The following is a 14,609-nucleotide window of genomic DNA, read 5'->3' on the forward strand; positions in this document are numbered from 1 at the left end:
TCGAGGAGGGAAACCGGGCGATAGGCAAAGGAAGAGTATCGAACGGTTGCAAAATCGGGAGATCCTCCCGACAAGGTATGTTGATGAAAATTGTCTCTACACTTTGGGTATCTATCATAGCATATTTTATTTATTAGATAATTTAGGTTTGCATAGTATCTTTTCAAACAAAGAACCTACCTATGAGCGATTGACAATCGAATTTTTAAGTTCTTTAATCTATATTGTCAATCCTAACACTACTAGCACAGTTGGTACTGTCTGATTTAGAATGTTTGCTGTTGAATATGAATTCAGTACCGACGAACTAGCAGGATTGTTAGGAATCCCTCATGGGTACGGTGCTATTTGTGAGGCCCCTTTGGATTCGGATTGGTCAGTCGAGGTGTTTTCCTTCTGGCAGAGATTGTCAAACACTTCCATAAATTCTTTTGAAGGAATTCTTGCCTCGACTATCCATAACCCGGCCATCGGAGTTTTCAAATATCTGTTGGCATGTACTATTTTTGGCCGAGAGAATCCAAATAAGGTAAATGCTAGAGAGCTTCTATTTTTGCAAGGAAGCCTCACAAATAGAAGATTTAATTCGGTCCCGTTCATGCTCGCGCATATGGCTTTAACTTTAAATAAAGCGGGACCGATTGTTTTCGGAGGATTGATTACGTCTATTGCTCGGGCGCTTAACCTGAACAATGAGATAGCTACCCTAGACCCCTTACCTCCTCGCACAATTAACCTAAAATTTATGAGAGACATGAAATTGTGCCGATTGAGGAGAGAAGGAGGCTATGTTCTTATGGTTCATGGTGTAGCTATCCCATCTGTTGTTTTACCATGCACTAGACATACTGATGTACGTGATGAAAGGAATTGGACCTACATTTTAGATGCTCCACCTGTTTTAAATCCTCTTCCTCCTAATGTTCCAAATGAGGCGGGACATGACACTGATGAAGAATATGATCGGAGAGAGAGATCTCCCTTACCTAATGTGTCCCCCCATCATCCTTCACCACCACATACCGCACCATCTTCTTCTTTTGCAGGTACTGCTCCTGGCTTTTATATTACAAAAGAGATGTGGCGTGACCACATGGCTAGAGAGCAAAGGCGTGACGACCTACTCTCTACCATCCAATAACAACTGGCGAATAACATGAGCTTCTTGCAAGAATCGCAACGGATAGATCCTATGACACTGTTTTACAGTCCCTGCAAATGATCACAAACACGCAAGCCCGTTAGCAACAATACCACCGTCAACATACTGCACTCATAGAAGCCACTCAGGGTTCCATTATGGGTAACCTTCGAGAGGTGAGGACTGCTCAGGATGCCTTACAAGCCAGGATGGATCAGCAAGACCGTCGTCGTAGCCGATCCAGTCGTCTGCCTCAGGATGGCGAGGGCACCAGTGGTCAACAGTAGGTTGTCAGGTAACCCTTCCCTTATCTTATTTCGAAACATTGGGGACAATGTTCGATTTAAGTGTGGGAGGAGACTCTATCGTTTTTCTTTATCGCTTTTCTTTGCTGTTTTCAGTTAGTTTGTTTATTTTCTTTGTTGTTTTTAGATAGTTTGTTTATTTTTATTGCTTTTTGTTTACTTTATTTCATTTTGCTTTTAGTGTTTTAGATTTAAGTGTCTTAGATAATGCATGAGTCTGACGAGTCACCAAATATAGTGTATCTTTAGTGCAGTCTAATCTCCCCATTACTTGAGCCCTACCAAAACAATTTTTTTTTGCAAAAGAAAACAGTGTTATTCTGAAAGTTTTTGGATTTTAAAGACATGTTTGAGTAAGGATGCGGTGACTTGGGAGAACTTTGTGAAACATCAGTATTATTTTAGCACCATAGACTTCGTAAATATAGGAATCATTCCCGAAACCCCATATACCATGGCCTCAATCATCATTTCGGTATAAGTCCTCAGTAGTTTACCCTAGCAATCAGCTCCGGCCTACGCATCCTCCACGTAGGGGACTGATGAACATAGTGAATGATCCAGTGAAATAAATAAATAAAAGAAAGCAAAAAGGCAAATCCGGTATAGGTGACCCTCACAAAGTCATTTAAACCAAAGAGTTGTAAACATTTGCTACAAAAAGAAAAAGAAAAAGAAAAAGAAAACTTACCCGCTGTTAGTTGGTTCAGAGGTATCTGGCACTGAACTCGGTAGGGCGGATTATGATCCGATCCCCCACAACTGAAGTTGGGTCAAATAAAAGGGTTTACACATATTTATGTGCCAGGAACCCCATGTTTGGATCATAATCACTAACAGGTCACTCTGCTATGAAGCATGTACGGATAACAGGCTTAATTTGATTGCGCCTGAATGAAAAGGACACAAAAAGAGATGAAGAGGCAGGCCTAGGTATTGTGGGACAATATGGGTTGGTTAATATAGGAATGAACTTTATGTATATATCTGCGGATAAGTGTCATCATAATACCCTTAGTTCACTCAGCTAGTACCTATCACTGCATCCAGACTTGAACTTAGAAATCTTTCTAGCCCGAATCAATCGTCGACACTTGTTCTTCTTCTTTGAGCTTTTTAATGTTTTGCTTGAGAACAAGCAAAGGTTTAAGTGTGGGAGAGTTTGATGACACTGAAATTCACCGTATTTTCGACTCCGATTTCGCATGCATTTTAGTAGTTTTATTCTTATTTTGTTGTGTTATTACTATGTTTCTCTTTATTTTCAGGTTTTTACTTTAATCGGAGCCCCGATTGAGAAAAGGAGTGAAAATGAGCTAAAAACCCTAAAATTCAGCATTTTGTTATTGTGGCTCCCACTGTGGCTGGCGCCATAGACCCTGCCATGATGTGTCCTAGCTCAACTTCCCTCAACTGCCACGTTCCCCACTACTTCCACTAAGGCGCCACAGATTGGCCTTGTGGAGGGCGCCATGGCCTTGTGGCGGGCGCCATAAGAGGAAAAGTTTTCCCTCCCAAATTCAAACTGAAGGGCGTCCTTGTCATTTCCATCATTTTGCTTGCCTATAAATAGAGACTCGAATTCAATTGTTTAATCATCCAAACTTAGAGCAGATGCAAACTTAGAGCAAACTTAGTTTCACTTAGGCATATATTCAGTATTTTAAAGTGGTAATCGCTTCGCATTTGGGTGTTACCACAATTGTGTAAACAAGTTTGTGATCGAGTCTGTAATCGAGTTTGGAGCACTTTGGAAGGAAGTTAATCCTGCCGCCATTTTCATTTCCATTTCGCATTTTATTCAACCCTCCGATTGGAGCAGGTTTTCATTGCTTTTCCTTTATCTATTTTAACTTCTTGCAATGTCTTTACTTTATTTATTTCTCGAACTCGCTTTACTTTATTTATTTCTCGCACTCGCTTTGCTTTATTTATTTCTCGCACTCGCTTTACTTTATTTATTTCTCGCACTCGCTTTACTTTTATTTATTTCCCGCACTCGCTTTACTTTATTTATTTCCCGCACTCGCTTTACTTTTATTTATTTCCCGCACTTGCACTACTTTTATTTATTTCTCGCACTCGCACTACTTTTATTTATTTTCCGCACTCGCACTACTTTTATTTATTTTCCGCATTTGCACTACTTTTATTTAAATTTAAATGCACCTTTACTTTACCATGTCTAACTAAATCTATAAGGTTAGAATGTAAGGATCGTAATTGAACTAATAATCCATACAATTGTTCGTAGAAACACTTAAGGGCTATTTTGACTTTCAACTTAAGTTTTCCCGCACTTAATTTCCGTTGGGTAAGATCGAAAGCCGTCCAACGTCTATTTAAACTTAATTGTTTTTAACTATTTTAAATACAGCAAAAGCGCTTTGTTTAGTTCATTAGGAGTTTTTAACTTAAGAAGAAAAGAGATTTTAAACCTATTTTCGGACGCGTTTATAAGTTTAGAGTCTGGTTTGTGAGAACCTCTTTTGGTTAAGAAATCCAGGTTAAAATACTTTTCAACTTAGTCAAGATACTATATTTCTTAAAAATAGGTTTACTACTCTAACGCAATGTGCGCCTTTTTATAAGTGACAATAAGAGGGTTTGATTAGGGAGTAGAACTCGGTTCTGAATACGCAAAAGCGACAGTTCCTGTTAAATTGGTTCTTTTCAAAGTAGGAAACACTGCCCATAAGTAGTTCTATTAGCAAGTACTTGGATTATTAATTGATTATGTGAATTACATTCGAGCATGTCTTTATTAATTGAACTTTATTCAACACTTTACTTTTCATTGCACACTCTAAAAACACCTATTTTGATTGCCTTTGATAAACACCATAACAATAGATAATTATAGATTGACACTTGGTCTCTGTGGATTCGACAATCTTTTATATTACTCTGACGCGTTCGTATACTTGCGAAAAGCACGCGTCAAGTTTTTGGCACCGTTTCCGGGGACCAATTTCGTCAAATTTCATTACCCTGTTGTTATATCGTTTAGACTTAGGTTATTTCCCACTGGTCAATGCGAAAAGCTCGCAGCACCAGAAGCTTAGTATACCCTCTGGCGGAACCTGAACGTTACGCTCGCGCACGTTTATTCTTTAATAGAATTAGGAGAGCTATGACCTAAGATCAAAACCAAAGACCTCTTAAGGACTTCGCCCAACCATCTAACGAAGAACCTAGTTCTAGTATAGTAAACCCAACCATCCCAGCCAATAATTTTGAACTTAAACCCTCCCTGTTGCAACTAGTGCAACAGAGACAATTCGCAGGTCTCTCTACTGAGAACCCAAACCAACATTTAAAAATCTTTCTCCAATTAGCAGACACTTTTAAAACCAATGGAGCTTCTCCTGAGCCAATCCGTTTAAGATTATTCCCTTTTTCTCTCAGAGATAAAGCCCTACCATGGTTAGATTCCCTTCCACCCAATTCCATTACGACTTAGGATAACCTTAGAAGAGTATTCCTTGCTAGATACTTTCCCCCAAGTAAGACCGCCGTTCTTCGAAACCATATAACTAGATTTACCCAGAACCAAGGAATCGATGTTCGAAGCTTGGGAGAGATATAAAGAGTTGTTAAGAGAATGCCCACATCATGGTTTAGAAAATTGGTTAATCATTCAGAACTTCTATAATGGACTTGACTATAACACTAAGATGACCATCGACGCTGCCGCAGGCGGTGCGCTGATGAACAAACCTTATCCTGAAGCTAGTGCCCTCATCGAAGATATGGCTCAAAACCATCAATCATGGGGAGTCGAACGAGCGACAGTTGAGAAGAAGGAAGCCCAAGGAGGAGTACATGAACTAAGCTCTATAGACATTATGCAAGCTAAAATGGACGCATTAGCCCTTAAGGTCGAGCATATGTGCATAAACCCGAATACTGCAGCCGTAGTTTCGTCGAATTGTGAGATATGTGGAACCAAAGGACACCAATTCGCAGAATGCAGTCTATTAAACGAAACTCACTCTGAGCAAGTGAACTACACCCAAGGGAACCCATATTCGAATACCTATAACCCTGGATGGAGGAATCACCCGAACTTTACCTATAAAAACAATAACCATATCCAAAATAACGCACCTCCGAGACAACCTGGTTATCAAGCCCCAAGACCAAATCAACCTATGCAACCTGTACCACCAAAGCCGAGCCTTTAGAATGATAGATTTATGCATTTTTGAAGTTTGGAAAAATCACTTGCTCAATGGTATAGGTTAAAAGTGACTTATAATGTAACCTCATATCACATGCTCATAAAAGTTGAATTAGCTCTCACTCAAAACATCAAAGTTGAAGTAAACACCTTGAATTTGATTTTTCAACTTGGAATTATCTCATCTCATAAAAATTGAGCAAGTTATGGCCTTGGGAAGTTGACTTTCAAATTAGGGTTTAGACAAAATGACCTATAATGTTTCAACATAGAAAATGATTTTCCAAGAAAAACTAGCTCTATGTCTCAACATGAAAGTTGTTTGGAATGTAATTTAGAGTAACATTTATATTGGAATCATTTTCATATGGTGAAAATTGTAGGAGATAGGGTCTAGGGAGACCCAGTTTTGATCAAATGAATTCATCTGGCCAACCACCATCAACCAACTTGCTAACCTTCAATTCTTTTGACTTTATTGGCTCATGGTAGATCATATATGCATAATATGATGAATTTTTAAGTGTCCATTTAGAAATTTGATCAATAGGTAAGATAGCTTGTTGGAGAAGTTACTTAAGATACCCAGTCAAACTAGGGTTTCCAAGGCAAATCACCCTCAAACTCTTGAAGAAAACTTGACCAATATAACATGTAGGAATCAATGGAACTCATATATGATGCTCATAACCATTCTTGGATCAATTCATGGTTGTGCTCTTTGTCATGAGGGTCTCAAACCCTAAATATGAACCTGATAGATCAATGGTGATCATGCCCTACCTACAAAAGAGTTAGGCAAATGCAAAGACATATTTTTGTATTTTGGTTAGTAAAATGATAATATACAAGTATGATACAATCACAAAGTGCTTGGTGATCTCTCCCAAAACAAACCCAATGAAAGAGGGATAAGGAGGATGCCAAGGTATGATCCCAATGCTAATGCTTATGATGAAATTGCATGAGGGATCTTAGGGTCAAAATTGGGGTCTTACAATAGGCTGGATAGTATTCAAAAGGAGGTGGATACCCATGGTACCCTTTCTTAGTTGGATGCTAAGTTATTCACTTTGCATGCATCTTTGGAGAACAAAGAAAATCCTCTTTAAGAAGTGAAGACTTTGGCAAAGACTTTGTATGCCCAAGCCACTAGAGCGATGTGGCTTTGGAGATGGAGATGAAGGCTCACAAGGAGCAAATATCAATGTTAAAGAAATAATACAACAAAGTCTCTAGAACTTTCAAGAATGTCTAAGACCAACTTGAGATGTTCTGTCAGGGCATTCAGGTTCCTTGGAACAGGATGAACCTGAAGGTTGTTGTTGACGAGGATATTATCAGCGACCATGAGGAGAACGAGGGATGATATTTGTAAAATTTAATGCCTTTGAGGCTCTTTGTAGTGACTTTATTTGAAAAAGATAATGTATTCACTTTTCTCTATTTAGTGTTCTCACCGCATTCTATATTTTGTTGTTTTGATGACCTGCAGCTTTATCTGATTCTTTATTCACCCATAATTTTGTTTCATCATTTTTTCCTATAATTTTGTTACATTGTTTTCGTTGATGATTTTGTTCCATCATTTCGCCTACGATTTTGTTTCATCATTTTTGCTTTAATGACATTGTTTTTGTTCTTACTCGTCCCATCATTGGGAACTGGTGTAAGTTTTGACATCAATAAGGACCTTGCCTAGCCAGAGGTTAGGTCCCTTACCTGCCTCTAAGTTTGAGCCTACTTTGAGTTTAACGTATCTTAGGCTTCACTGTAATATCCCAATTTTTATTAAATTATTTTACTGAAGTTATTTGTGAATTCTTTGTGATTTAGATGTGTTTTATTTAATTATCATGTGTGAGTAGATAAATAAGTGTGATGGGGATGTGTGACCATGATGGGAGCGTGTAGAGAGAAATTAGAAGTTAGTAGATTTTATATAGAATTATTTTACTAATTAAAATAATGCTCTAGTTTTATTATTTAAATAAAATAATGAGATAAAGGGAAAATAGGAGTTTGTAGAGATATTGAGGACAATGTGAGAATTAAGGAAAAAAGGTGAGGGTAAGGTAGAAATATCCTAATGAGGGAATTAGGTTTTTATTTTAAAAAGAGAGTTAAGAGGAAAGAGTTTTATGAGTACGTACAAAAAGTGAAAAGAGGCAAAGAGGTAAGAAGAGAGAAAGATATAGGACAAGTGTTGTACCCCAAAATTTACCCTCTTCTTTTTTACCTTACCAGATTATGTTTTATCATCATATACATTCATGCATATCATTGGTTTTTATGATTTTGGGATCAAGGCATCCCTCTTGTGACCTTCTTCAAGCTTTAGAAGGAAGAAAAGTGACAATCAGTGCAAGAAGGGTGGGATATCCTCAACTTCATCATCATCCAAGCTACAAGGGGTTTCTTATGCCCTAAGACATATCAATTGGTACAACATCTCATCAGTTGATTGGGAATTACAAGATATTGAGAGTTGATCACACTCTTTTATCTCTTGGCCCTTAAGCTAGGATTGTTGATTATCTCAGTGATTGACATACCCATGAACTAATTTTGAATCATCTTCATCATATCATTATACAAGATATCTTTGTTTAAAAGTTTCTCCACTTTCCCTAGAGGAATCAAGGTTTTGAAGATGTGCACTTATCTCTTATCTTTTTGGACTGAAATTAGGGTTTGTGATAAAATCAGTTTATTTCTGATTTTTTTAGCAAGACTTGATTCCATGGTATTATATTGGTCTCCAAGTGTCTATGTGTATAAGATTGACTATCAATTTCATTCATAAGAGGTTCAATTGCTCAAATGACCAATGTTTTGATTCAATTGAGGAAAAGTCAATTGGGCAGGCTAAAAAGTCAACTTTTGATTCCTTGCGTCAATATTGTGTTCCTCAAGTCAAATGTGGTATATGGTTGAAATTTGATCAAGAAAAGTCAAGAGATTCATCAAAAATCAAGAATTATGGAAAGTTACCTAAATTAGGAATTAGGGTTTTAGAAACTTGCTATTTTTAGAAAGTTTGGTGTTAGTAAGTAGCTACCTTCATGGCCAATGTTCTCTATGATCAAGACTCCAAATCAAGTTGACCTTAACATGCAATTTGTTCTCCTTTATCCAATATTTAAGTAGGTACCAATATTGAAGCATTTGGATCATCATGGCTCAAGATATGGTCGTTGAAAGTGGGGTGCTTCAAATTCATCACTTGGAAAATTTCTAAGTATCCCAAGTCAGGATTCCCAAGCATGTTCATGGAAGTTTTAAGGGATGTTAAGGGCTCCATCTCATGGTGCTTCCTACATGAAAATTATAGTTTCAACTCTCCTCTTTCCATTGATTCCAAACACCTCAATTGGTTGGCCACAACTCAAGATACCATCCTCTAAAGTCATGACCTTGGATTGATTGATTTGGGTTTATACTTAGTGAAAATTTTCTAAGTATTTGATCATCTCAAGCAACCTACTTCATGTCCAATTTTCATAAGGTTGCAAGTTCCATTTGGATCTGACTTCAACATGAGAGTTGTAGAACATCATCTCCTCTTTACTTTTGATTCAAAAAAATTCCTATTTGGTAGCTTAGGGAACAAGTTATGGGCATGGTAAGTTAGATCCTCGGGATGACCTATAATTGACACTTTGACATGCAGTTTCAAGCAGCCATCTTCGTGCCCATTTTTGAAGGAGCTCAAGGTTTTATTTCAAATTTCCTCCAACACCAAACATGTTCCCCTCATTCCCCTCTTTCCAAAATACCCTATCTCACTCCATTTGGCCAAGAGGCCATGGAGTTATATTGGCTTAAAAGTGACTGATATATAATATCCATTATCACACTTGTTGTTGGAATTATGCATGATGTTGTATAGACCAACACCACATGTATTGTGTGCTTGCATATCATGTCTATATTTGGCCAAAAGAGGAAATGTTTTGCTGGTCACTTTTTCTCTCTCCACTGCCTCCAAGTCATACAATTCTGAGGCCTTTCCATTACACATCCAACTCCCTAAAACGACACAAAGCATGCACTCCTTGCATCCAAAACACAGCCTTGCATGTCGCTCTTCAACTTTGCACAAACTACCAAACTTGCCCTCCAAGGGTTATGTCCCTAAACAAAACATCTCTTCTCACCACAAGCATCATATATAAGCTATCATTAACCTAATTTGGAAGGGGGAAGGTCATTGAAGAGAGAGAGCTTGGAGACTGCAGCATTAAAGCTTGAGGATTCTTTTCCATTTCCGAGCTCGCTTTCACAATTCACTCAGCTTCATCTTGGTTTCTAGAAGAGCACCAAGCTCCATTGGATTTTTTTCCTGAAGCTACATCAAGCTCAAGAAGTAGTGGATCTTCTCCACTAGGTAAATCTTTTTCTCACTTCACCTCTTCCATTTTTGAGATGCATATGCTATAAATTGATTGAGGGTGATGAATGAAGTTGATTCACCATGTTGGTTTTGTCTGGTTACTTGAATATGAGATGATTGAGCTTGCTAAAATTCTTGAAACAATGTGTTTTACTTAACTTTCGCACCATTTTTCTCCATGTTCAATTAATGTTTTTAGGTTTTGTTTGATGTGTTGTTGTTCTACTCCATGAGACCTATGTTTTTGTTTTTAAGCTCATTCATTTTTATGCATTATGGATAGAGTTATGTGGATTAGAAGTTGGCATGTTAAGGTCGGGTTTAGGGTTCATATTTGCATGATCATAGGTTGAAGATGAGTGTTGGCATCTTCTGATTGGTTTGGTGCGTTTTTGTCCGTTAGTGACTTAAGTGGGGGTGACCGATTGATGCCGTGTTACATGGCCCCTTTGTTAATTTTATTTTATGTCACGCTTTTAAATCAGAGTTTAAAAGATTTGGACCATGGGCTGTGTGATTATGCTTTCCCCACCCCCTTGTTTTGGCCCAGTTTTCTATTTTCAACTAATTGCCTTTGGACCAGATTGCTAGCATGCACCCTTTTCACCATTTTCACTTATTATTTTATTTTCGTTTTATTTAATTTTATTTAAAATGTTTCCCTTGGGCTAAAAATTCTGGATTAATTCATGATTGATATTTGGAATGTTATTTAATTTTTCATATTTTTATTTTTATTTTTGATTTATTTTTAATATTTATTTTGTTTTTTTAATTATATATGTCTAATTAAGCTAGTTTATTTATTAGGGTTTTGTTAATTAATTTCCCATTTGAATTTTGGCCCAATATTTTGTACACTTGTAGAACTTTGAATTTAAGTCATTTGGGTTTCATTTTATGCTTGGATAATCACTTTTGGTTAGTGTTTGAACTTATTTTTAAAGGTGGTGTGGTTTGGTCAATCAATTGATGCATTACTTGAATAATGGTTTTGTTTAAACACCTGGTGCATATAATTTTGAATATATCTTTGGGACATTTTGAGTTTATGATTTCATCTTTCTATACCTAATGTTTCATAATTTTTCTATGTTCCTAACTATTTTTCTTAAAAATTATTCAAAGCATGCTAGTTTCTTTTGATACATTTTGCATTTAGTTATTTTTTTGGGATGCACTTGTGCAACCATTGGGGATTTCTTTCCCATTCTCTATTGACCTCATCATCGTCATTTAGAGGTCTTAAATTTATCCATGTAACCCCTTGTGGGCATCTCTTTTTTATTATTTCTTTGCTTGTTTGTCTTAAGTACTTCTTGCTTGCTTTAGCTAGTTGGATTTTGTCTTGCGCATTCTATTTTGAATACTATAAGTCTAATGGGTTTTATTCCCTCTTTCTTACACTTGTTTTCCTTTGTCTTGACAACCTTATATCTTGCTCTTATGATTATTTGAATGGTATTCCATTGCCACTTCACCATGATGACACATTAAGAGCTACATTCTTCTTTTCTTGACCTAATTTTGAGTTTAGTGGAGGGTGAAGCTCTTAGAAGCTTGGGATACATCTTTGTGTATCATGATGTTGTTCTCATTTCCTTTATTTATGTATCAAATTTCATCTTACATTCCCCATTTACTTTGATTGGACAAAGGACTCCTTACTTGGATAATGTCCACCTTTTGACTTGCTAGTTGTACATGAACTTTAAGTTTGTTTGTTTACAGGTACCTCTTGAGGTTTAGTGGTTATATTTGATGCTTTGAATATGAATTTTTTATTATACCATGACCTATAAGCATCCCTCTTTTGATCTTTGTTTATCTTGTTGAATTTTGGTAAAGGATTCCTTTGTTAGGATGATATCTTTACTTGTTTACCAAGTTACTAGACTTTGATTTGTGTATGAAGTTTAAAGGACTTCTCTTGTTGCTCTTGAACCCCATCTTAAGTTAACTCATTTCACAAGTATCACACCCCTTAATCTCATGTGTATGCTTTCATTATTTGATTATTTCTTGCTTAAACTTCTTTGAACTTGTGTGGTTGTTTGCCCATCTTTTGGCTTATCTTGGAGCCTAGTTTGTGTAATTCATTCATGATGCTTGAGTGACTTGTATGTTAAGTGTAATATGTCATATACTTCTGACTTATGTGGTTTTATACCATTTTATCCATAATTCTACTTCATATATACTTGCTTGAAGTTCATTGACCTTTAGGAGCATGACTAGGGTTTGATCTTGATCATTACTTGTCTCAATCTTTGAGTGTGCTTTAATATGATGCCTTTGTGATGTTTTGAGTTTCTCATGTATATCGACACCATATCTATGCTTTTAACCTCATTCGTTTTTATGTACTTTTCCATGTCTAAATTACCCTCACACTTATGTCCACTTCCCTTTCTAACTGTGAAAGATGCTTGTGTACTTTGATGCTTGTACCATGGATTCAATGCCTATTTAAACTTACTCTTGATCTTGATACTTTTGTTAATTGAATAACATGTCTATTTTTGTCTCTTATTTATTTCACAAACTCTTTCTCTTTATTTGTTTTGCTCATTAGCATTGCATGAGGACTTATGTCCAGTTATGGTTGTGTGGTTGCCTTTCCTTGTATGATCTGATTGAGAATCTTTCTCAATTTTGCTTAGGTGATGATGATAGGTATTTGATGTATTTTCTACTGCTTGTATGACTTCTCATCCCCTTCCCTTCACTTGAATCTTCTCATCCCATGTTTGCTTGGAAACTTGACACATTAGGATTATTGCTTGCTAATATGCTTATTTGTGTACTTTCTTTGAAACCTTTGATGCTTAAACCATGTATGCATGACCTTTAGGAGTTAGAAAACATGTCTGTGATCTTATTTGATATGATTTTGCTTCCCATTTTGGATTGACAACTTGTTGCTTACTTTAGTTATATTCACAAGTTGTTTGAACTTTGTCTCCCTCTTTCATGAATAGTTTGATTGAGTAGTTTCTATTTGGTAACATGTGACCTTTTGGTGATAATTTGTGATGACCTAAAGCATGTTTAAACTTAAGAATTCACCTTTTATATCTTGCTTACTTGATTTACTTCCATCTTTCTCCATGACATGATATGGATTACAAGTACTTTTCTTTCCTTCCATGACTTGATATGGGTTGTTATTGCTTTTCTATTTTTCCATGACTTGATATGGACTGTTTCAATTTTCACCATGACTTGATATGGATTACTATTGCTATTACTTTTTCTTCTTTCCCATGACCTGATATGGTATTGTATTATTTATTGGTCCATGACTTGATATGGATTACTTTGTTATTGCTTTCCTATCCTCCCATGACTTGATATGGTATTGCATTGTGTTATGCATGACTTGATATGCCACAATTTATCCATTATCTATTTTTCCATGACTTGATATGGATTGTTATTTCTATTTTTCCATGACTTGATATGAATTGTTTCAATTTTCACCATGACTTGATATGGATCACTATTGCTATTACTTTTTCTTCTTTCCCATGACCTGATATGGTATTGTATTGTTTATTGTTCTATGACTTGATATGAATTACTTTGTTATTGCTTTCCTGTCCTTCCATGACTTGATATCGTATTTCATTGTGTTCTGCATGACTTGATATGCCATATTTTATCCTTTATCTATTTTCCATGACTTGATATGGATTATTATTTCTATTTTTCTATGGCTTGATATGGATCAGTATTGCTATTACTTTTTCTTCTTTCCCATGACCTGATATGGTATTGTATTGTTTATTGTTCCATGACTTGATATGAATTACTTTGTTATTGCTTTCCTGTCCTCCCATGACTTGATATGGTATTGCATTGTGTTCTGCATGACTTGATATGCCATAGTTTATCCTTTATATATTTTTCCATGACTTGATATGTATTGTTATTTCTATTTTTCTATGACTTGATATGGATTGTTTCAATTTTCACCATGACTTGATATGGATCACTATTGCTATTACTTTTTCTTCTTTCCCATGACCTGATATGGTATTGTATTGTTTATTGTTCCATGACTTGATATGGATTAATTTGTTATTGCTTTCCTGTCCTCCCATGACTTGATATGGTATTGCATTGTGTTCTGCATAACTTGATATGCCATAGTTTATCCTTTATCTATTTTTCCATGACTTGATATGAATTTGCCTTCCTCTTTCATCCTTTTTCCTGGTGTGGATAACATGTTCCCCATAGGATTTCTTTGGTTTATTTTTGGTTAATATTGAATTAAAGTAGACTTTAGGTTTTGTTAACCAAGCATGACAACATTAGGTAGACCCTTTGATCCTTAACCATAGGTCGATCTTTGCATGCTAATTTAGGAAGATATTTCCCTTTTATCCCAACCTTATGACCATTTTTGTATGCCAATATTAGGTTTCTCTTTAGAATTCCCTTAGATCTTTTATTTCCTCTTTTGCATTCATTCTAACAAAACATTTCTTAACCAAAAATCCAAAAACATTCTAATACTACTTGAAACTCTTTCAACAATAAGAAAGAAGTACTCATATACCTACTGCTTCTGGTGGA

The 14,609-nt window shown here is 36.1% G+C and overlaps 1 non-coding gene across 1 annotated transcript; it reads right to left on the reverse strand.

Annotated features, from left to right (window-relative positions):
- Window positions 1-4,963: 4,963 nt before the first annotated feature.
- Window positions 4,964-5,068, reverse strand: LOC127116283 (small nucleolar RNA R71). Its single transcript, XR_007801241.1, has one exon. It is a non-coding gene; the product is annotated as a small nucleolar RNA R71 (small nucleolar RNA).
- Between the last annotated feature and the right edge of the window lie 9,541 nt (window positions 5,069-14,609).

The sequence above is a fragment of the Lathyrus oleraceus genome, chromosome 1, assembly GCF_024323335.1.
Source record: "Lathyrus oleraceus cultivar Zhongwan6 chromosome 1, CAAS_Psat_ZW6_1.0, whole genome shotgun sequence".
Lineage (NCBI taxonomy): Eukaryota > Viridiplantae > Streptophyta > Magnoliopsida > Fabales > Fabaceae > Lathyrus > Lathyrus oleraceus.